The sequence below is a fragment of the Cebus imitator genome, unplaced genomic scaffold (assembly GCF_001604975.1).
Source record: "Cebus imitator isolate Cc_AM_T3 unplaced genomic scaffold, Cebus_imitator-1.0 Scaffold33, whole genome shotgun sequence".
Lineage (NCBI taxonomy): Eukaryota > Metazoa > Chordata > Mammalia > Primates > Cebidae > Cebus > Cebus imitator.
This window is the reverse complement of record NW_016107348.1, coordinates 7,451,430-7,474,592: the sequence shown is the minus strand read 5'-3', so window position 1 is coordinate 7,474,592 and position 23,163 is coordinate 7,451,430. Positions and strand designations below refer to the sequence as shown.

General features: G+C 37.1%; 1 protein-coding gene across 1 annotated transcript in view; it reads right to left on the bottom strand.

Annotated features, from left to right (window-relative positions):
* PLA2G4A (phospholipase A2 group IVA) overlaps positions 1 to 21,557 on the bottom strand; it is a 146,512-nt gene extending 124,955 nt beyond the window's left edge. The window contains exon 1 of the mRNA XM_017524540.2: positions 21,451 to 21,557. The gene's annotated coding sequence lies outside the window, so the exon portion shown is untranslated. The remainder of the gene's footprint in view (positions 1 to 21,450) is intronic.
* Positions 21,558 to 23,163: the final 1,606 nt, after the last annotated feature.

Genomic DNA, 23,163 nt, shown 5'->3' with positions numbered 1-23,163 from the left:
ATAGACTAATCACTAATCACATTATATATTTACTTGAAAGATGTACTATCTATTGTAATTGTTGTGACAGTAGAAAATCAGAAATTTCTGATATATTTGTCACTTACAAATAAATATCTACAATATGCCTTATGATATGCAGGGTGCCTGGGAGCAAACTAATGGTGAAGCAGACAGGTGTGTACTGCAAAACTTTGTGGCCTTACAGACTTTATCCTTGACATTCTCCATAGTGGAACCTCAAAAAGTAAACAAGACTCTGGTAGCTATTCTCACCAGAGTTTCTGTGTTAAAAACAGTAATAATGAGAGTGCGTAGCATCTTCTAGGACTTACAGCAATTCCATTCGCAAACATTCACAAGCAGCTTCATACAAGATCTTTCGTTCATTCAACAAATGCGTCTTTGCTATCTAGTTAGTCTATACGAGGCACTTGGAAAACAATAGTGAATAAGACATAGCTCTTACTTTGAAGAAACAAAATGAGGCAATCTAGGGATAACAATAAATGCAGCCTAGCCTGATTTTTCATGCAGACACGTTGCTAAAAGTAGTAACACTTTTTATTAGTATTAACGTCTCCAATTGGAAGGAAACCTTGAAACTTACTCTTCTGGAAAAATACCATCAATGAGTGGTTCCGTTCCCTTAGCAGAAAATCAGAAATCCTTAACATGGTCTAGCATGGTGGCTTTTATACCTGTTTACTGCAAACCAAAGTGGGGAAATCTTTGCATATCTCAATATGATACAGAAACATATACACAGACATATATTAAAAATATAGAAGTAAGTTTGATGTGATACTTTTACTGAGTACAATGTACCCTGATTTTACTCTATTGCTTTTGTTACATGCTGGTAACAGCCCACTGAATTGATTTCATGACTCACTAATAGCAATTTGAAGAATACTAGCACAAAAGACTGCAAAATTGAATTTCCATCTACTTCCTCAGCCCGATATCACTACTCTCCCTTTTGCTTTCTATGCTAAAGCTAAATGGTTTTCTTTCCTTCAAATGTGTCAAGCTCTCTCCCACTCAGGGCCACAGCTTATCTCTTCATTCATTTATTCGGCAAACACTTAAGGCATAACTACCATGTGTGAAACATTGTTCAAGGGACTGGAGAGGCAAAAGTGACGAGCTAGATACATTGCCTTCCCTCTTGGAGACTGCATCTCTAGAAAGCAATCAGAAAACAAGGAATCCAAAAATTAAAAGAATCAATTGGAAACAGAGTTGTATAAAATGATGGAAACAGGCAAAGGCAGAAACAAGGATAACTGAGGCTGAGCACTACAAAGGAGCCGGCCATGCAGAGGGTGGAGAGAGTGGGTTTCGAAGATGATGTGCCAGGCAGGCAGTTTGAGGAAGTGAGAGAAGACAAGGGGCTGGAGAACGGTGAGCAAATGTGAAAGTGGCTCATGATGAGGTTGGAAATATAGGCCGTGACAGATCCTGTCGAACCTCTTAGGCAACTAATGTTTGCCTAGCTAAATCTGACCCCTTCTCCAGGATTCAGTTTCAGTGTCACTTTCACAGAGAACCCTTCTGTGACCTGCAAAGTATATTTGGTCTGCCTGTTATTGGTCTCGTGTGTTCTCTGAACTCCTTCAAGCCTTCCCTTCCACTCGTGCAATGTCTGCCTTTCCTGGGAGAACTAAAGATGCATTAAGTTAGGGGCCATATTTATCTTACGAACAGAGGCATCCCTAGTGCCTAAAACTGTGCCTAAAATATAGTAGATTCAGGATAAAGAGTTGTCCAATGGTTGGATGAATGATATTATTCCAAGTCGTGCCAGGTTTATGCATGAAAGAAATCCACAGAATAGTTCTACACTCTCCTTCGATGTCTCTCTTTCTTATCCCTAACAATTCTTAATGTCCAATGATGCTAAATTTCTCTCGCTGTTTAAAAAAAAAAAAAAAAAAAAAGCAGAACAAATGAAATTCCAGAGGGGGTGAAATTAGTACTCAAAATGTTTAGAGGAAATCTGTTGCTGGGGCCCAAAGTCTGATGTCAGCAACTTTGTTTCCTCTTCTCATTTCCAGCAACTTCATTCATAACCACTCTGTTCACCTCCTATTATCCACTACTGTATCCTACAGCAAGGCTTGGATGGAGACTCTCCTGATATTAAAGCCAAAAGCGAGAAACTGGCTTCAGATAGCTAACTGTCCAAGTCTAGTTTCTCTCTCTCCCTTCTCTGCCCCCTTTCTGTGTGTGTGTGTGTGTGTGTGTGTGTGTGTGTGTCTGCGTGTGTGTGTGTCTGCGTGTAAAACCACCAGGTTAGGAACTGCAAGATAACTAGAGAGCAAACAAACATGACTCATGGCATTTAATCGTAAAGCAACTTTCTTTTGTTCTTTGATTCCATTCAGGATTAACTCTTCTCCCACCTTGATGAAACCTCAGGCCGTTTCAGAACTTTGCCGTTAACTTGCGTACGAAAAGAAGAAAAGGAAAAAGAAAAGAGAAAAAGAATTAACCAGACACTGAAGACATTGAAATGCCAGGTTCCTTGAGTTAAAGTCTCTCTCCTGCTCAAGGTAGAGCTTGTTGCAAGAAAAAAGGGTGAGGTCATTGACTTTTCTCCTCCCCTGCCTACAGTGGAGCCCTGCCACACTTGATAACTCTGGTTTTTAAATGCTTACAGTTGGAAAAGGATGCAGAGAGAGCAAGAATAGGGGCAGGAAAAGTATTACTTCAGCGGTACTTTTATAAGCTGTTTTGTGATCTCTGGGCCTGGTGCATGTTAAAGCTGAGTCAGTCTTTCACAGATGCTTTTTGTAGATTCTTCTGAGATTCTCTGCTTTTGAGATTTGTTTCCTTGTGTTTCCATGCACAAATACATCTCTACTCCAGCTGGGGGCTTGTGTTTTCTTCCACAGCCCCAGTGCATCTTGTGATCCCCTTAGTTTTCTTTTTCTGAGGTTCTTTCACACTACCAGGCAAACCCCTTGTATAGGATTTAAGACTTTTTCCCAAAATTCTCTTTAGTCAATGGACAATACTCATACGTATTTTCTTTCTTCCAACAAACCCTGAGAATGCAATTACTTCCTAAATGAAACTCTCCATTCAGCTACTTGTGTCCTTCATATTTCCCAAGCATGACTAGACACCAGCCTCCTGCAGAAGACAAATGTTAAACCCTCTGATGAACATTCTCAGTGATCTCCTTAAAACCCCTCTCTTGATTGGGGATTAGTAAGCATATCCCTCTCCAGATTTCCACCCCAAGGGAAGAGGGGCTGTACTCACATCAGGGCTCTCCAAAACAAAACAGCAACAGAACTCTTCTGAAGCTCCTCCCTCAGCTCTTCTATTTCAATGCTTTTATAACTGTGAAGTGGGTAAGTTTTAGGTTTATATAATGTCCTTGTCCATCTGCTTTCTTTAAAACATAAAGAGCAGGCTGTTTGTTTCACTATCCATTTTAGTACTGTATATCTTAAGTCTTATGGCTTAAGGTCATGGCCAAAGCTCCTACTTTAAAGTCCAATACATGGGGTAACCGACTTCCAAAACGGCAGAATGAGGAACATGGGAAATCATCTCCTAGAAAAACAAACACACTGACAAAACTGGGAAGAATTATCACACACAGACACACACACACACACACACACACACACACACACACACACACGTATGAAAAGAACAGCACAAAAGAAAGGAGATAGAGCCAGGAAATGATACCAGACCATGATTGAATCTATAGAAAGAAATACAGGGTACCAGTAAATAGCTCTTTGACATTTTCAAACATCAGATCAGTTATTTACTATTTCTCTGAAGTCTCTTCTATTTAATAGTAATGGTAAATATGTAGGTAATATAAAATATTCTATAAATACTATATTCTTCAAATATAAATAGATAATATGTAGATTAATATAAAATATTCCATAAACATTTCCTTTTCTTCTCTCAACTTCTTTAAAAGGCATGGCATTTACATACCAATAAGTTATAATCCTGTCTAATGTATATGACAATAATAGCAAACAGGAGGAGTGCTCAGGGACTAGAACTATACTGAAGCAAAGTTTTTGTATTTTACTGCAATCAAGATATTATTGATATGAAGTAGACTATAACAAATTAAGGCATATAGTTTAATTCCTAAAGCAAACACTAAGAAAATGACTCAAAAACATAATTAAAAGATCAATGAAGGAATTAAAATGGGCCACCAGAAAATATCTATTTAATATAAAGAACAGAAGAATTTCTAAAAAAAGAGAGAGAGACATATGGAAAACAGCAAAATGGAAGATGAACATCCAACTATGCTTCCAATAACGTTAAATGTGGGTGACTTAACTTTCCAATCAAAAGGCAGAGGTTGTCACACTGGATAAAATTGAACGTATATAAAAGACTAATGGAATCCAAATAAGGTTTGTAGTTTAATTAATAACATTGAACCAATGTCAGTTTCCTCATGTTGATAATGTACTATGGTTGTCAGATGTTCCACTAGGGAAAGCTAAATGAAGGGTACATGAGAACCCTGCAATATTTTTGTGATTTCTTAAATTATTTCAGAATAAAGTTTATTTTAAAAATTTAATACATGTGAACAGATCTAATTTATAAATGTTATTCCACAGTTATGTTCAAGGAAGAAACAAAGAAGTCCTATGAGAAATTACTTAGAATCACTTCCTTCAGGATAAAATCATAGCCATTATTGTCAGACAGTGACTGCATTTTCAATTCCAGTTAGGAATAGGCACTCATCCATCATTTTTTCTCTCATAACTGTTAACAGCAGCAGCAGATATTTTAGGTTTCTGTAAAATTAAGGCATTTCTGTCCAACCAGCCACATGAAACAGTAGGAAAATGGTTTTTGTCCCAGAATTAGCTCAGTTCTGGAAACCTTATTGCAACTAGTTTGCACAACCATTATCATGAGTACTCATAAAATAGCAGGGTTTCTGTTCCTTTGTTTCTTATAACTAAGCTAAATAACCAGTCTTGGTGAGTATACACAGTCTCTTAAGTCTGAAGTAAAAGATATGAAACTCACAGGGTTTTTCTTTCTTTCTTTCTTTCTTTTTTTGTTTTCCCTGCCCTGTAATTAGAAACTTTCAGAACATGAATGAGAGGGAATTCGGATAGACTTTTCAACAGATACTTGCCTATGCAATGCAACTGGTGGCATTCAATGGACGTTCAATAGTGTGTGGTCTTTCTAAAACTTTTAGTTATGTTGTTGAGGCAAGATAGACTTATCAGGAAAAGTGAACAGAAACAAAAACCCAGACTAGAGTGTTTTGTTGCTGTTCTCTCTGCATAAAGTGATATGACAAGGGTAAAAGGAGGGGATGTTATTAGGGTTGTGACATCTGGAGGAAAGAGAGATAGGAATGCAGAAGATTCTTTTCTCTTTCCCTCCATTTCATTGTATAGACACGTGGAGATATTAAAAGATTCAGCATTTAAGTGTCAGCAACTTCTCAACTGCAGCCAGAATGACCCAAGTTCAAGCTTGCCTCCTCCTTTCTCTATCTGTGGGATCCTGACCCTCAGTTTCCTCATCTGTAAGTGGGGAAAATGGTCCCTAATCCTCACAGAGACAGTGGGAGGATGAAATAAGAAAATACATGTAAATCACCAAGCATAGCACCTGGAAGGCCATAAATGTACAAAATAATCATTATTATTATTATTATTGTTCATGAAATTGATGATCATTCCCCACAAACTGCCTCAACTTATACAAGTCATTTAACTCTACAGAGATTTCTTTATTTTTTTGACAGAGTCTCGCTCTGTCACTCAGGCTGGAGTGTAGTGGTATGATCTCAGCTCCACTCCTGGGTTCAAGTGATTCTCATGCCTCAGCCTCCCAAGTAGCTGGAACTACAGGCACCCACCATCACACACAGCTAAGTTTTGTATTTTTAATAGACATGGGGTTTTACCATGTTGGCCAGGCTGGTCTCGAACTCCTGACCTCAAATGATCTACTTGCCTTGGCCTCCCAAAGTGCAGGGATTACAGGAGTGAGCCACCTCACCCGGCCTCTATGGAGATTTCTAAGAGATTCAAGTAGGCAAATTCATCGAGCACCTTTTATAAAGACCAAGTACATTTTCATACACAAAATGAATTTTTAATAGAAATACTGTTGTTTTGATCCATTTTTTTTTTAAAGTAGAACATATTGGGACACTAGCTTGTCTGCTGCCAAATTCAAAGCTTTCTCCACTATACTGGATATGAAAACATATTCTAAAAGCAAAAAGAGCATTATATTACTATGTTTTCACCATCTTCATTCTTATAAAGATATACTGTTACTAAGGCATCACTAAAGTTTTAAATTTTTAAATTACTTTGATGGTGCTTTTTTTCTTTTTGTAAACCAAGACTATATGGAGAGTTTGATATTGCCAACAGGCACAGAGGAATAAAGAAGCAATTGGAATTCAGATGGGTAAATGAGCTGCTTCATATTAAAAATGTCTCTCAAACCATACTCTCAGTTACTATAGGAACAGCTCCCTGTTCCCAAGGAAATGTAAAAGCATGACTCCAGACACAAAGGCACAGAATCATTAACTCTGTCTGTGTCTTGAGCGAGGAACCCAATGGTATGGAACCTGGCACTAAGTCCCACAGTAGTGGCAGGTGTGCCATTTGGCTGATAGCCACACTATTCCTTTTAGGTTTTCCCTCTTCATTTGTATTCCCAAGTCACAGCTTCTTAATTTTTAAATTTGTATTCTTGAAAGCTCATTATAATTACATAGACAAGCATATATGAAATGCACACTAGAGTTTCAGAGAAGGGAGAGATTCCAGTGGTTTAAGGTAGAGAATTGGTAAGTAACTGATCTGACATTTGAGAACGTGAAAGAGCTTAGATCTATAGTAAGAGGAAGAGGAAACATCCCCTCTAGGAAAAGGCCACACTCCATCCCGCCTCAGGCTCTCACTGGTGCTGTTCTAACCCATATCTCTGCAGGATCATATCCATCTGCCATTCCGGGTTCTGCATAAATCCACTCTCTAAAGTCAGTCATCTCTTAATTTATCTATTAGATTAGGACCCTTGTACCTCTCCCTGAAATCTCTTATCACAATACTGTGTACTAGACTACCATTATGCACGTGTCACTCTCCCACAGCTGTGAGCAGCACAAAGGAAGTTCTGTCTTCTCCCTGTATTCCTTTTGGGCCCAGAGTGATTATTCAATTACTACTGACTGAAGGATGAATAAGCACACTTGGGAATTTGTCTGATGTACTGGAGAAAACTGCCTAGATCATAAAGAGCTCTTGAGAAACAAATGGAAGTAGACTACATTTATAGAATCTAGAATGTGAAACTAAAAGATATCTTAGCAGTTGTTAATACAAATACTTAATTTTGAAAATTCACACTTGTTAAACATTTCCCACGTACTAGGTACTTTGTTAAGTGATTTAGATATACCATCTTGTTAAATTTTTGTAACAAGATAGGGATTATTATCACTAATTTTGAGATTTAAAAAAACAGGTTTGGAAAGGTAAGTAATTTCTGTAACTGACAATGCAAACTAAGGCAGACTCCCAAACCCAGTCTCTACAAAAGAATAACTGTCTCAGGAAGAACAAGAACGTTCCCAGGTCATCTGGGTTAACAAGGGCTGTGCTGGTCCTAGAATACTCTTTCTTTCGACGTCATTTTTCCACTTTACAAAAGACTCTGAAGCACATGGAGAGTTTCTGAGAAATTACACAATGAGCAATAGAGTTATTAGAGCCTTAGCAGGGAGGTGGCATGATGAAAGTGGCACTTTGTGTTAGGTGCGAGTGTTGCCATAACAAAGTATCGCAGACCGAGTGGTTTAAACAATGGAAGTTTATTTTCTCACAGGTCTGGAGGTTGGAAGTCCAAGATCAAAGTCTGGCAGGTTTGGTTTCTTCTGAGACCCCTCCCCTGGGCTTGCAGATGGCTGCTTTTTGCTGTGTCCTCACATGCTCTTTCCTCTGTGCACAGAGGCCCCTGGTGTCTCTGTGTGTGTTCAAATTCCCTCTTCTTTTAAGAACACTAGTCAAATCGGATTGGGACATACCCTACCAGCCTCATTGTAACTTAATGCTCTCTTTAAAGGCTTTATCCCCAAATACTTTTACATTCTGAGGTACTGGGATGCAGAGTCCAGTGTATGCATTTGGAGGGGGCATAATTCAGCCCATAACATGCTTTAATGACATAGTCATAGCAGTTAAACAACGCAGCATACAATTGTTAGCGAAGAAAAGAGGTGCTAGAGGAGAGGGATCAAACTGGCCAGAGATGTCCAGATCTGATCTAAGACATGATATGCAGCTGGGTGCACTGGCTCACACCTGTAATCTTAGCAATTTGGGATGCCAAGGAGGGTGGATTGCCTGAGCTCAGGAGTTCGAGACCAGCCTGGGCAACATGGTGAAACCCCATCTCTACTACAATACAAAAAAATTAGCTGGGCGTGGTGGCATGCACCTGTAATCCCAGCTACTCGGGAGGCTGAGGCAGAAGAATTGCTTGAACCCAGGAGGCGGAGGTGGCAGTGAGCCAAGATCATGCCACTGTACTCCAGCCTGGGCAACAAAGTGAGATTCTGTGTCAAAAAAAAAAAAGATATGATATGCATCTCAACTAGGATGGTAAAAATGAGAAAGGAAGAGCATAGCTCCTTTAAGATGGAACAGATTCCCTCATCTGATTATTTAAAAAGCTGCCCCCAACCAAACCCCCACCAATACACACACACACACACACACACACACACACACACACACACACTACATAAATGAAGCACAAGGATAATGTCATTGTTCCTTTAACCACTTCACATTTGGGAGGTGCTAATCCAGATAAGCCTGTCCATCTTAAGGATCAGGAAACTGGCCGGCCCAGTTTCACATAGTGCATTACAAACAAAGCAAGAATGTCTCCTAGTTCCCAAGCCAACGTTCTAGTTTCATTCTTTGACCACTCTGGTTTGCTGTTATTTTCCATTCTTTCACCTCTTGGTGGTCAAAAACAAGTGGCCATTCTGGTCATATTTTAAGGTCAAGAAATTTTGGAGTAGGAGGAAATATTCATAATCACCACCTAGAAAGTACTTAATTGTACAGATTTGTAAGCTGAGTCCTCAAGATACAAATAAACCTCACCAAGTTACCCAATTAGGGGTATAGCTGAAATTGAACATACTCTTCACTTTCTTTATACTCTGCCGGCCCCACTTGCCCCCCACACACACTGGGGCAAAATTAAAATAATATATATCTGTAATTTTAGTTTGGCTAAAATTTTAAGTTACCAAGTTATTGATCGGAAGGACAAGGTAGACCCAAGATACGAATGTGCGGAAAACAACTGAAATTTCTCCTTGGGATTGGTCCAATAAAGCCGAAAAGGAATCACTTTCATCTTTTGTAATTTTCTAGGTTTGAATCATAGTTATAAATTGTTTACTTCCAAATATTACATTGTTTAAAAAATTCCTCTTCCCACACAGACCATTATGGAATAATAGCACATTGATAGGTGTTAAATATATGATGTGCATTTTCAGAAAGTATAGAATAATAATGTTCTGCTTTCTACTTAAAAGAAACGGACAATGGCGATGTACTTATTAACACTTTTTAAATATATGTAACAATGTGGCACAAAATGCTACCAAAAGAAGTGTTTTTTGACAACAGCACAACTTCTACAGCTTTTTCTCTCTAGACGGGACGTTTTAAAAATATGCTTCCAGGGGAGTATCTGTGTTTTGTTGAGAGTTCCACTCCCTCTTTAATTGCTGCCTTTTTTTCAGTGACAGAGTCAGTCAGGGTTTCCACAGCAAGGAAAGCCATATCTTTTTTCTAAGGTAAACAGTTCAGGAAAAACCCCCAGGAAAACCATCAAACTGGCTTAAACGTTTAATGAGAGCCACTTTATTTCTGGACAAAGTTATCAGCATTCACGGCTTGCTTTGCTTTTCAATGAACACAGGAACTATTTCCGACAGCTGGTGAGATTGATCTGGCAGTTTAAAATATGGAATTACTCTGATCTTTAAGAGGAATAAACTGATGATAAAATACATCAGGAGCTGTGGAAGCACAAAAGGGTGTACACTACTTCCAGGTGTTACTGTAAAGTTCACCCACTAAATACAACACCAGCATTCTACAAATCCTGAACTGGGTAATATGTAAGAGGAATTCAGGGTTACCATTTTCTTCTCAGGTCGTAAGAAGTTTGAGAAATGTCCTCAGGACACTGTGATGGCAATTCACAAGAAACCTAGTCTTTTGCAGGATTAAGTGTAAATAGATTACATGCATTTAAGAAGAGTAGCCTTGGGGGCTCTTAATTTTCTTTTGTGCCATGGATCCTTTCGGCAATCTAGCGAAGCCTAGGGACCCCCTTAAAGAGTATCACGTTAAAATATATGAAATAAAATGTTGGCTTTTAAAGAAAGCTAATTATGACCCAGGCATGGTGGTGCACCCTGTAATCTCACCTACTCAGGGGATTACATGAGAGGCAGGAGAACTGCTTGAACTTGGGAGGCAGAGGTTGCAGTGAGCCGAGATTGCCCCACTGCACTCCAGCCTGCGCAGCAGAGCGAGAGTCCATCTCAAAAAAAAAAAAAAAAAAAAAAAGCCAATCATATTGAAATACATGTAGTCATGGCAGTCTTCAGGCCCTTTAAATAAAAGTTCTGTGTGCATTGGAGTGTGGCAGCACATTTTTCCCCTTCTACTTCTGTGGGGTACTTCAACATAGTTCCAAAGTTTCATGTAAAATTTTTGAGGACAGAGGAACTTACATCACTATACAGAGTAAAATGATAGAACATTTTAAGCTCCTTTTGTACCACCTACTTCTGCTAGCATCATAGTGAACGTGTGGCACTTGCTGAATATTTAGGGTTACATATAATAAACTTAGGTTGAAATGAACTGAAAGTGCTGTCATTGGCTTCAGAATGAATTTATGTTTCCTCTACCTTTGAGTAACAAGCTGAAGAGCTGTGTCAAGAAGACATTAATAAACTCAATAAGCAGGTTTCAGTTGAGCTTCTGCAGATGAGACCTAATGCCTCAATGGGTTCTTTGGAAAATAGGAAATTAACAAAAACAATGTTATACTCTCCCCTTCATTTTGCTAATGAGATATTGGACAGGAGGAAGTAAGACAGCTGCATCTAAACCGTAGCCTGACAAATAGGAGCAGGGCCAGGAATAAAGTGCAGAATGACTTTCCAGTTCATGGAATGTCTCCGGGAGGTAGGGAGAAACGGAGGAAAAAGCAGCAGCTACTTAGTGTCAGGCAGAGAAGCAGATGAGGGGCGCAGTTCAGACTCGAGTCCATCTGAACACAAAAAGCACCCTCTCTTCTCACCAGGCTGCCTGATTGACCCGAACAGACTCACTGCTTCCATCCATGGAGGAGCCTGGCCTTCGTCTGTGTAAAACTAAAGCATTTTTATGTGAAGAGGATTTATGAGACATGGCTAATGGACTTTTAAATTTTAAAAGGGTTTTTTCTTTTAACTTTGAGGACATATGAGTCAATAGTTCAATAATATTATTTTAGTCGTTGAAAAGATATCATTTTGATCATGGTAACCAGCTGTTCTCTAAAACTCTTAAGAATTGGAAAAGAAAAGGAAGTGACTTTTCGACGCAGAATGAAAGATTTATGTCAGGGTGAAGAAATATATCCTGATAGCAGGGCTGTGAAAGATCCTCTTTTTGGATAGTCTATTATTATCACAAAATGTTTTACACATCTTTACATTGTAGAATTTTAATGATTCAAAGTCTGTAAACCCTTATCTCAGGGAGCACAAAGTGTTCTACAACTAGGAAACAAGTACTTTGCTAGGAGTTCAAAAAAGGCAGGGCGGCAAACAGTGAATCATTCAGAACTTCAGAGGACAACAGCAACAAGTCCACTAACTGGAACATGAAGGAAAAACGACCCCGGAATGATGGCTCCTGGAGCAGGTAAGTAGGCCTCACCGAAGTGGAGAATCAGGCCCCGCAACAGGCCAGGTCATGAATCAAAGAGTTTGGAAAGAACGAAGGCTCAAGTCCCGCCTACATTTATGGGCTACTCCCTACTAGTCACTAATTACTTTAGATAAAGGGATCTCTGTCCTATAGACTCATTCATTTTCATGAATTTTTGTTTAGGTTTGGTTTTGGTTTTGGCTGTTGATGATTTTGTTTTGCTTAGTGCACCGGTTGTCCATTTTATGGGTTTCCACCATTTCTCTTTCTGTCTTTAAAAACTCGTACCCTAGAGGAACCATCTAGCTTCTTTGCTCTTAGCATTTAAACATGGCTGCAGAAAAACAACATACCCTGGAAGGCCAGTTTTCAATTAAGTTCATATTTTCAAAACCCACAGAGGCTCTTGACACTGCAAGGCATCTTTCTGAGTTTCTTTGGTGAACTTGTATTCCCACTGGCAAAAGTCGTTCTATTCCTTTCTTCTACTCAAGTTTCTCACTCCACCCCAACTCCCACTCTTAGCAAGAGACCTCATCTTCCTCCACTGAGAAAGCAGAAAACACTAGAGGGAAGTTTCTCATCTTCCCACCACCAAATCTGCATATTCCCCTGCATGTGCACTTGGGTTCCCCTTCTCCCTGCAACAAAAGAGGCAATGTTCCTCTTACTGCTGCAGACCTGGCACCACTCATGGCTCCCTGGATACAAAATCTCTCTCCTCAAGGGCTTTATTCTGATGGTCATGTCTCTCTTTCCTGAATCATCAAATTTTACTTTCAACTGGATAATCGAATTGGCAAACCTGCTACGCTCTCTCTGCCTACTCCATATTCCTCTTCCCTGCTATGTCTCCATTTGGATGCTGTGCTTCACCGACAGATTTCTCCAAAGGTTTATTTGCTTGCCCTGTATCCAGGAGCTAGCTTTTCTGACCACGCATCTCTCCCATCCCATTTACACTTCCTTCTTCTGCCTACCCACACCTCTCCATTGAAAGTGCGCTAATCAATATCATCCATGATCTCCAAATTTCCAAATGCAGTAATCTCTTTTCCATCGTCATCTTATTCGACCTCTTTGTTTTCTCTATTAACCATTTTCCCTCCATCCCTCCTGTGACAGCACCCTAATCCCTGGTTTTCCATCTAATTTCTGAGTTGCTTCTTTGCAGGCTCATTGACAAATGCCATTCTCTGACTGGAACTCGTAGCATGAGCCATGCCATTCTCACTCCACTTACCACCTCCCGTAGGTGGCTTTTTATCCCTCACATCTGTGCTTCAATTCTATGCCTCAGAGAGCCCTTCCCATTGCCCCTTCCCATGTTACTTTCTATCATCGAAGTCCATTTGCTCCCTTTGTACTATTTATTATCTGTTTTTTGTATACTTATTGCCTGTCTCCACTGAGACGGAATGAACTATATCTGCTTTATTCACCCAGGTATGCCCTAAATGTGGCACAGTGCCTAGCATGTAGCTGTTATTAATTAAAACAGACTGAATTAGTGAAGGAATAAATGCACACTGCTCAGCAACCAAAAATTACTGACATTAACATCTGCATTTCTTGACGTAGGAGGTAAAATTGGTAAGTGAAAAAGAAGAATGCGTATTATCTAAATTGCTTTATACAATACCTGTTCTTTTTCTAAGTATTAAAAAATCCATTTTCCCGCTACTTTTCTAAGTATACTATACGCATTAATATAATGTTATCTAGAAATTATTTTTTCACAGAAACTTAAAATTTATATGAGAGCATTCTTTTCATTGTGATGATAAAAAGTGCTTGAAGATTTCTGCTATCTGTTTAAATTACATCTTAGATTGACAAATTGGCTTGGTTGATTAATATCTTATGTATTAATACATATTAAATAATGACCTTATTAACACATATTAATATATAGTTACAGTTAATAAACATTAATTATTAAGGCATATTAATATGTAATATATAGTATATTGAATAATGATTTATGTGAATTAATTCATATTGATTATTAATTGTATTAACACATAGGGTATATATTAATACTAGGGAACCAATTCATATAAATTAATAGCTTAATACTTATTAATACATGAGATATTGATCAAGCAAATCAAATTTTTCAACCAAAAACATATTTTAAACAGGCTGTAAGATTTTCTGCAAATGGTGAATGAGTCTCACAAATTTGATTCTTCCTTTTATTGCTCTTCATTGACAACAGAGGCATCTATACAGACAGTAATAAAGAGGAGAGGGAAAAAAATCCATGTAAACATCGTTAAGCTTTATATATTTTGAAAACAAATCTCTGGTTGTCACTGGCTCAAAAAGTAAGTACCAAGTAATAGATTATATGTAAGCATCAAACAGCTTTGCAATTTAATCTTTAATTTATCAAGAAGCCTCTTTAAATTAGAATTGTTGCTGTGACAGATCTTTCTAAGATAGGTTAGTGGCATCTTCTAAGAATCAAGGATACAACAGATTGTAAAGCTATTATCTGAACACGTAGTTGATCATTGAACGTGAACTACAGAAATTTCCTTATCTCTTCGAGATCTAAGTTCTTTATGTCAGCAAATTTTAAATTTATGCATCTTTTCTTCATGGCAGTTGAATGAAAAGGAAGTTGATAACTTATTTGAGGTTTGTGGTAGACACAACAGTGGCTAATGCATATTAAGAGATCATATTTATAGATGCAGCAGTCTATACGGAATGAGTCCATAACTGTGTGCATCTTTAGGCAATTTTCCCTGATTGCTTTTCAATAAATTCTTACATAATTGCTCCAAATTGTTTCTTTCATTACTTTCATACTATTGCAACAATTACATGTTAAAAAAAAAAAAAAAAAGTCCACAAAGTAAATTGCCTTTTTGTTTCAGCAAATAAAAGGCAAAAGCCTGAAAAAAAAAAACTTAAAACATCATGTATCTGCCTCTAGACTATCCCAGGCAGACACTGTCTCTTCTTATAGATCCAAGAATTCTGCAAAAATGCTTTTTCTTTCCACAAGGGGTGAACACCCTGTTTACTGCCTGTGTACTGCATTTAACTTGCTTATCATGTCAAAGCTGTGGGCGTAAAAATGTGGGGCAATTTACTGACTGAAATTCAGAAACCATATACTGACCTAATGCTTCCAGCGGTACAGTTGTAACCAGCAGTAAAACCCGATCTATTTATTATGCATTATTTATTACAACATGATAGTATATATACTAAGTCAAGTATATAACTAACATTGGGTTTTACCCCTGAGAAGGAGCATCTGCTCTGTCATAAACTACTGAATTATTTGGAAGAGTAAAATAATAATGATGTTTTGTACTAATGATAAATCCAAGGTCAGAGTAACCATTTTGATGCAAATGCTTTATGCCTACTGCCAGGTTTAATAAAAGCCAGAAAGAGCTATAGGTTCTATAGGTTATACTTAGAAAATTCTAAGAAAATTCTCTACTACCAACCTGAAAGCAAAATCTTTGGTAAAACCAGTACTTTTTATATAACTCATGAAATGTGTCTACTTTGTATTTTTAGATAAAATGTAATATATTTTATTTTCTTAAAGCAGTATACATATTACTGTACAAAATACTATATAGTTCCAAAGTTGCACAACCTCCTATATTACATCAATCAATAATCAAATTATAAGGGCAGAAAAATTGAGTTATTATGGAAACAAGCACTAGGACAAGTGGACTTCCTGGGCCTTCTCTTATAACTGTTCTGATGTTAACTCCAATAGAAAGAGTTTGACAACCTCAAATAATGCACATCAAAACTAAAAATATAAACCAATCCATTTAAGCATTTAAATACATCAAAATGGAAATCGTAAGGCAGACATTACAAAAAGAATTTGACTTTTCAACAGCTGTTTTTCACATCTGTAAAATGTTCATAGTAATACCTGTACTGCTAACTTATACAGTTATTGTGGGAATAAACAAAGTTCGTAAGCAATCTCTTTATCTACCACAAAGCCTATGCAAATAATAAATACTGGGCCTCTGATTTTTTTTTCAAGCTAGATAATGAGAAAACAGCTTGTAAATTAAATAACAAAAACCTAAGCAAGTATAAGCTGAGTATTACACATGAGTTTTCTGTACTGCAGAAGAGCACCTATTACGTACATTTGTTTACTAATTAGAAGCACACTGTTACCTAAAATATCTAATTTTTTTCTGAAGACTCCAGAAGCCAAGCAAATGAAGAAGATTGAGGAAAAGGGAGCAGTTGATTCACAACTGTATATGCCAAGAAGGAGTGGGAGGAAAAATGAGGGCCAATTTGGTCTATCATCTTCAACGGAGTGGTGGCTAAATTCTGACGCTGATAACTTTCATCATCAGGTGTCTGCTGAATTTCTCTAAGCTCATTTGAATTCATTTAATAAGTGATTAGACTGGTAGGGTAACTTTATAAACCTGCTCATGGTGAGCATTCAGTTGTTTATGCTTATTTTATTCTTGTATAAGGAAAGGTAAACTATTTTCAAGGTATGTTGTAAGATTTGCACTAAGAATCACAAAGAATAAAAAAAACTTAGAATCACACAGCAAGAGCAGCAAATATATAATGCATCCTTTTTTATCAGACAAGTAATGGTATCACAAGACCAGAATAACCTCTGATCTATTTGCTGTCTTCTTTTGAAAGAACTTCGGAAGCCTCCTTCTGTTCCCCCAACTCTATATTGTCCTACTAGTCAAGGGGTGGAAGACAAGGAGTTGGCCAGAACCGAAGTTCATTTTCTCTAAGTTGGTTGTTCACAACCCCAAGAATATTATTTTCCTCACAAAACTTTTTTTTTTTTTTTTTGAACAAGAAACAAAGTCTTGCTCCATCACCCAGGCAAAATTTTGAACTGGAAGTAGAAATGCTACAGACATTGTTTTTCTCATTTTTGGAGTCTTATTTTTAGTGTTTCCTGAAACTTTTCCCTTAAAAATGGGTGAGAATGCATAGAAAAAAAATAAGAGTAAATTATTTTTATTCTAATAGACTAATAGTTTACAAAAGATGGGAAAACTGAAGAGGATTCCGAGACGATGTCCAAAATTGAGCCCCGGAGACATCCTGGCCTGAATGATGTAAAGAAGAGTGCAGTGGTGCTGTCAGAGCTCACTGCAGCCTCAAACTCCTGTGTTCAAATGATCCTCCTGCCTCAGCATCTCAAATTGCTGGATTACAGGTACATGCCACTATACTCAGCTGATTTTGTTTAAATTTAAATTTAATTAATCTTGCTGTGTTGACCAGGCTCATCACAAACTCCTGGGCTCAAGCCTGCCAAAGTGTTGGGATTACAGGTGTAAGCCACTGTACCTAGCCTTACAAAACTTTATATTTATACACAGTCATCACACCACCCTTAGTCCAAATTATGTCTTCTTTACATTATTCGGGCCAGATGTCTCTGGGGCTAAGTTTTGGCCATCATCTCTGAACTCTCTTCAGTTTTCCCATCTTTTGTAAACTATTAGTCTCTCAGAATAAAAATACTTTACTCTCATTTTTTCTTGCCCATTTTTAAGGGAAAAATTTCAGGAAACACTAAAAATAACCCTCCAAAACTGAGAAAAACAAAGTCTATAGAATTTCTACTTCCAGTTCAAAATTTCATCTATATTGCTAAGATTCTTAATATTCTTCAAAGTTACTGGGGACCCCAAAAGTGCTATTACTATGTAAGTCATATCCATTGATATCTACCATATTTGAAATTAAAACAGAAGTTTAAAAAAAATCACAGTGAAAGAGGCAAGTCACAAACATAGACATGTAAGTGGCCACTATGAAAATTGTTCAACTTTAAGAAAGAAATGTAAATTTTAAAAAGATATCATTTTCATATAACAATTATCCAAGTTGTTAGATTTGTTGTCATTTGTTCTGTTTGATGATGACACTTGGTATTGACATAGAAAACTCTACTCTCTTATATTGCTCTTAAATGGATACCATATTCCTCAAGAGCAAAATGTCAAAAATAATCACTAGCATTCCATGAGATTTTGCTAATTATTTTTGAGAATCCTCAAAATATCCAATAATTATTATTTCTATTTTACAGTTAAGAAGACAGCATTTCAAGGAGATAAAGTAATTGGATTATCGTCTCACAACTTGTTAAGTAGTAAAATTTTTGTTAGAACCTAGAAAATAAACTTTTAAGAATCTAAGTAAATAAACAAAAATTAATACAAACATCCATATAAAAAGTTCTAGATGAAATATTATTTATAATAGAGGAAAACTGATATCAATCTAAATATCCAACAATTATTTATAATAGTGGAAAACTGTAATCTATCTAAACAGTCAACAACAAATAATTGGCCAATACAACCTACATACAGACTAAAAATTTCATATAGTAAGAACCATACTCTCTTGTTCATTGATAGATTGCCATTACTTGCATTACACACAGTAGGGACTTAATAATAGTTTTAAAAGATGTGAATAAAAAATAATACATGATTATTTAAAAATCATGTTTTAATGGCATATTTCATGAATAAGGGAGAAGCATGTTACAAAACAGCATGAACAGTATGATCACAATTTTGTAAATCTACATGTAAGTATATGTATAGAAAAATATCTAGATGTATAAACATGCATATACATGAACTTCTTGTCTGTCTCTGTGCTGATGCATACTGGGTACTCAATAGATATTTATTGATTGAATTAATGATTGAATTACATTCTAAAAGTACCTGGGGGTAATAACAGGTAATATTTTCTTTTTCTTCCTTGTAATTTTCTATAACAAAATTTTAAACAGTGAGTGTGATTTATCTTTATAATAAACAATAATATAAAAACTAATCATTCTGGGAAATTTTATTAGGAATTTTCGAATAAAATTAGTAAATATAGACACCCCACAATCTAATAAAAATAACTTACATCTGATTTTCCTATTATGTTTCACTTACTGCATTCAACAACAACAAAAAAACAGGTGTTATAGAAAATTGTAAAGTGTAATATTGTACAGTTAATTATTATTGGGGTTGAGTCTAGAACCCAGGTCACTTGGTTTCCAGGCAAGCAGTTTTTTCCATTACATTAAGTTGCTTGGAGTTCTAGAATACCAATGAATACAATAATTCTGTGGGTGCTGCAATATCCACTGTTAGTTCCTTACTTATAAGTAAAATGATTTTCTAATTAATAATTTTATATTATCAGAAAAGTCCAAAGTTCTAAGAAATACCGCATTTTTATGTAATATGAATTGTCTTTGGTGATTTGTGAACTTCTTAAAGATATTTTTAAATTTGTGTGTGTTGGAATGGCATAATGGGCATTATTCTAGGGAGGGGTCCATACTTGTCACAAGATTGTGAAAGTGTCTTTGATGGGAAACAAAAAAGCAAGGAAAAGAAAAGAAAGAAAAAAATGAACAAAAGAAAGACAGAAAAAAGAAAGAAAGGGAAAGAGAGAGAGAGAAAGGAAGGAAGAAAAAGAAAGAGAAGGAAAGAAGGAAAGGAAAGAAGGAAAGGAAGGAAGGAGGGAGGGAGGGAGGGAGGAAAGGTTAAAAATAACTAAAGCTATAATATCTGCAAGCAAGAAGGGAAAAAAACTAGCAGTAAATAAAAGCAAACAGGAGGAAAGGGAACCACAACTAATACTGTCTTCCTCTTTTTTATTCCTGGAACATATTTTCTAATACATAGATGATTTGGTTTTATGACTACTTTCTAAGTAGCAGCACTAGAAAAGATAATGGGTTAAAAACATAAGCCAGATAACCTCTATAAAATGAACATTTTTAAAAGTTGCTAAAAATCTATTTAATGATTTTTTTCTTTTCCTAATTAAATATAAATGCAAAATACTTCAAAATGACTTTTTTTTTTTTTTTTTGAGATGGAGTCCTGCTCTATTGCCCAGGCTGGAGTGCAGTGGTGCCATCTCGGCTCACCGCAACCTCGGTCTCCCGAGTTCAAGCGATTCTCCTTCCTCAGCTTCCCAAGTAGCTGGGATTACAGGTCCATGCCACCATGCTCGTCTAATTTTTGTATTTTCAGTAGAGACAGCGTTTCACCATGTTGGCCAGGCTGGTCTCGAACTCCTGACCTCAGGTGATCCACCCGCCTCTACCTTCCACAGTACTGGTATTACAGGCATGAGTCACTGCGCCCGCCAAAACAACTTACTTTTTAAACGTACGTTAAAAAATGCAATGCCTTATCTCAAAAAATATGCTTCCCCTATGGGAAGTTTGTAAAATGACTTTGAGCAAATGCACATTAAACACTTCTGTATGCATTTCACAATTATTGCTTAATTTAAAATTTAACTCTTCCGGAGCTCAATGAAAGAAGTAAATACCTGTTTCTTATCCCAACCTTTAACTTGATTGGCAAGGTATAGGGACCTCTAGAATGTAACTTTAAAATTCTTAACAGAGCTTGTTTCACTACAAACCTCTACAAATATCCCTTGAACTACAATGCCAAATTTACGCAACAAAGAGAAACAAAAATACAAATCCTCCTCGAACCCCAATTATATGGGCAAATATAACTTTAGAATTGACACTCATTCAAACAGTACACCTCCAAGACTCCATCTGCCTTAGCTGAACAAGTGCTGACATCATCAACCCATATAAGGAGTATTTCTTGTTTTATTTTTGTAGGCGAATTTATTTTTAAGACTAAAATGATTATAAATTATAGGAGACAGATACATTCATCCACTGATACTTCAAAGTCAAATCACTTTTTCTGTTTTTTTAATACTAAAATATCCACACTCAAATTTAACTATATAATTTGATTAAATCTTTTCAAGTATCTAGTTTTGAGCTTTTCTTTCTCCTGGCATGCCAAGTAAATTAGGGAAAGACGGATCATCAGAACACCAGTCCGTTTACAATTAATTTTTCAATAATCTTCTTTCGCATAATTCTGCAAAATATTAAATAGCCAGGAAAACCTTCCTTAAGTAACCAAAATGACCAATTTTTAGAAATTAAAAGTTGGGTCGACAAAGTGTGTCGATCCAGATCGCTAGGGCTGTCAAACAGCCCCGCGTGCTGCTGCACGAGTTCGGGACCAGTACCCGCTGGGTGTCATCACGTGGAACGCTAATAAGCGCCACCTCACTGCCGGTTTGAACGCTAACTTTCTGGGACTCCAACCCAAAGAAACACCTTATCCTTGGACTCCACGGTGCATTTAGACCCGGGAAGGCAAATCTGCGTGGCTTAGAAGAAAACTGAGGTCCCTAATGTGTGTTTTATTTCAAAAGGCAGAGGACCTGCTGACTTCTTAGAGCAGCGAGGTTTCCCCTCCGTCCTTTCTTCCTTCCAAGCAGAAGCTAAGGAGGGTGGGAGACAGCAGGGAGCAGGGAAAGAGTAAACGCGGCTTACGGTTCCCGGAGTTACCTGAGAGTCCTCGGGTCCTCAATGCCTCCGGCGGTAGGTCGGGGTCCCTTCTCAGCTCCGGACTCGGAGGAAGCCTGTCCTGGTGGGAGGGGCTCAAGTGTGGGCGGCTCCCCTGGAGCCTTTGCAGATGTTTTAAGGTGGAAATAACGAGTAAGAGGGAGAACGCTCTCTTCCCATAGAAGCTAATATTGCAAATGTAAACGCCTAGTTATTAGAACCAGGAGTCTGAAGTCAGAAAATACGTTTAAATAATATGTAAATTAACCAGTCCTAAATTCCCTAAGTGCAGCTGTGGATTTCTGTGTGTGTTGTGTGCGTGCGTGCATCTGAAACCAATACTTGGCCTTAAGTAGTAACTACTTCCTCCTTTTTTCCAAACAAGAACAAAATTGAAAAGACAGTGAATAGCGTAGAGCATTTTTGCATTATTTTAAAAGGCAAAGTTCATAACACACCCCAAATATAAAAATGTACCCTTTTAAACAAATACCAGACCACTTTAAAGATCCAATCTATTTAAAGAGTTCCACTCCAGACTCAGAACACCTGTGTTGATAGTAACTTCTTTGTAAATTTAAGATTAAAGGCACGCCAAATAATGTAATACACATGTTGAGATTTAGGGAAGAAAATGAAATCGGGTTGAATTCCAAATTGGTAATGTAAATTCAAATACCTGATAGCACTGTCATGAAGAAGGTGCACTGTTTAAATATATCCAAATTCCATAAGAATCAATTCATGTCTTTAAAGACTGACACGTTCACTTGGTATATCTTGTTTGGCAAACACAGGTTCTTCTGTTTTTGCCTTTAATTAAATACTAAACTCACTCTCCTAACTCTCTTAAAACATTTAAAAAATATATAATTTCATTAAATCTCCTGGATTATCTACTTTCTATAGCCCAACATTCAACTCTTTTTTATTTTTTTCCCCCAAATTCAACCTGGCATATTACAAATCTCTCCTCACAGAGAAAAAAAAAAAAAAAAAAGCCAGTAATGTCGTTTTTAGGAAGGAGAGATTTATAATAAAAAATGCTTCTCTTTCCAAAGAAATCCCTGAATTTCATGAAAGGAGGTGTATGTCAAATAAAGGAGCAGAGACCACACCAGTAGTTTTCCCCCAAATTCAACCTGGCATATTACAAATCTCTCCTTAAAAAAAAAAAAAAAAAAAAAAAAGCCAGTAATGTCGTTTTTAGGAAGGAGAGATTTATAATAAAAAATGCTTCTCTTTCCAAAGAAATCCCTGAATTTCATGAAAGGAGGTGTATGTCAAATAAAGGAGCAGAGACCACACCAGTAGTTTTCATCTCTTTCCCCCAGATACAATTGGTGAAATAATCTATACTACAGTGTATGTTTTCTAAGACTCTGATAAAGAAAGACTCCCTGGAAAAGCAGCTTCACAGTGCTTATAAGAACACAAAAAAGGTGCTCTAGTGCTTTTTGATAATAAAAAGTTATAGCTCTCAATATTTGCACATGATATCCAATAGTGTGTCATGCATTGAAAATTTAAAAAAATATTTGCTGCGGCAGGTATGTCCTCTCTCTGGAATCAGTGCAGATCACATCCTATTTACCCATTTTGTGGTTCTGTGGCCTCCTTGCCTCATCTGTTTTGGCTAGCTACTTGTGATCTCATTGTTCACAGAGACCCTTAGGTGGATAGTACAAGTTCAGATTTGCTATCTTCTCTTTGCCC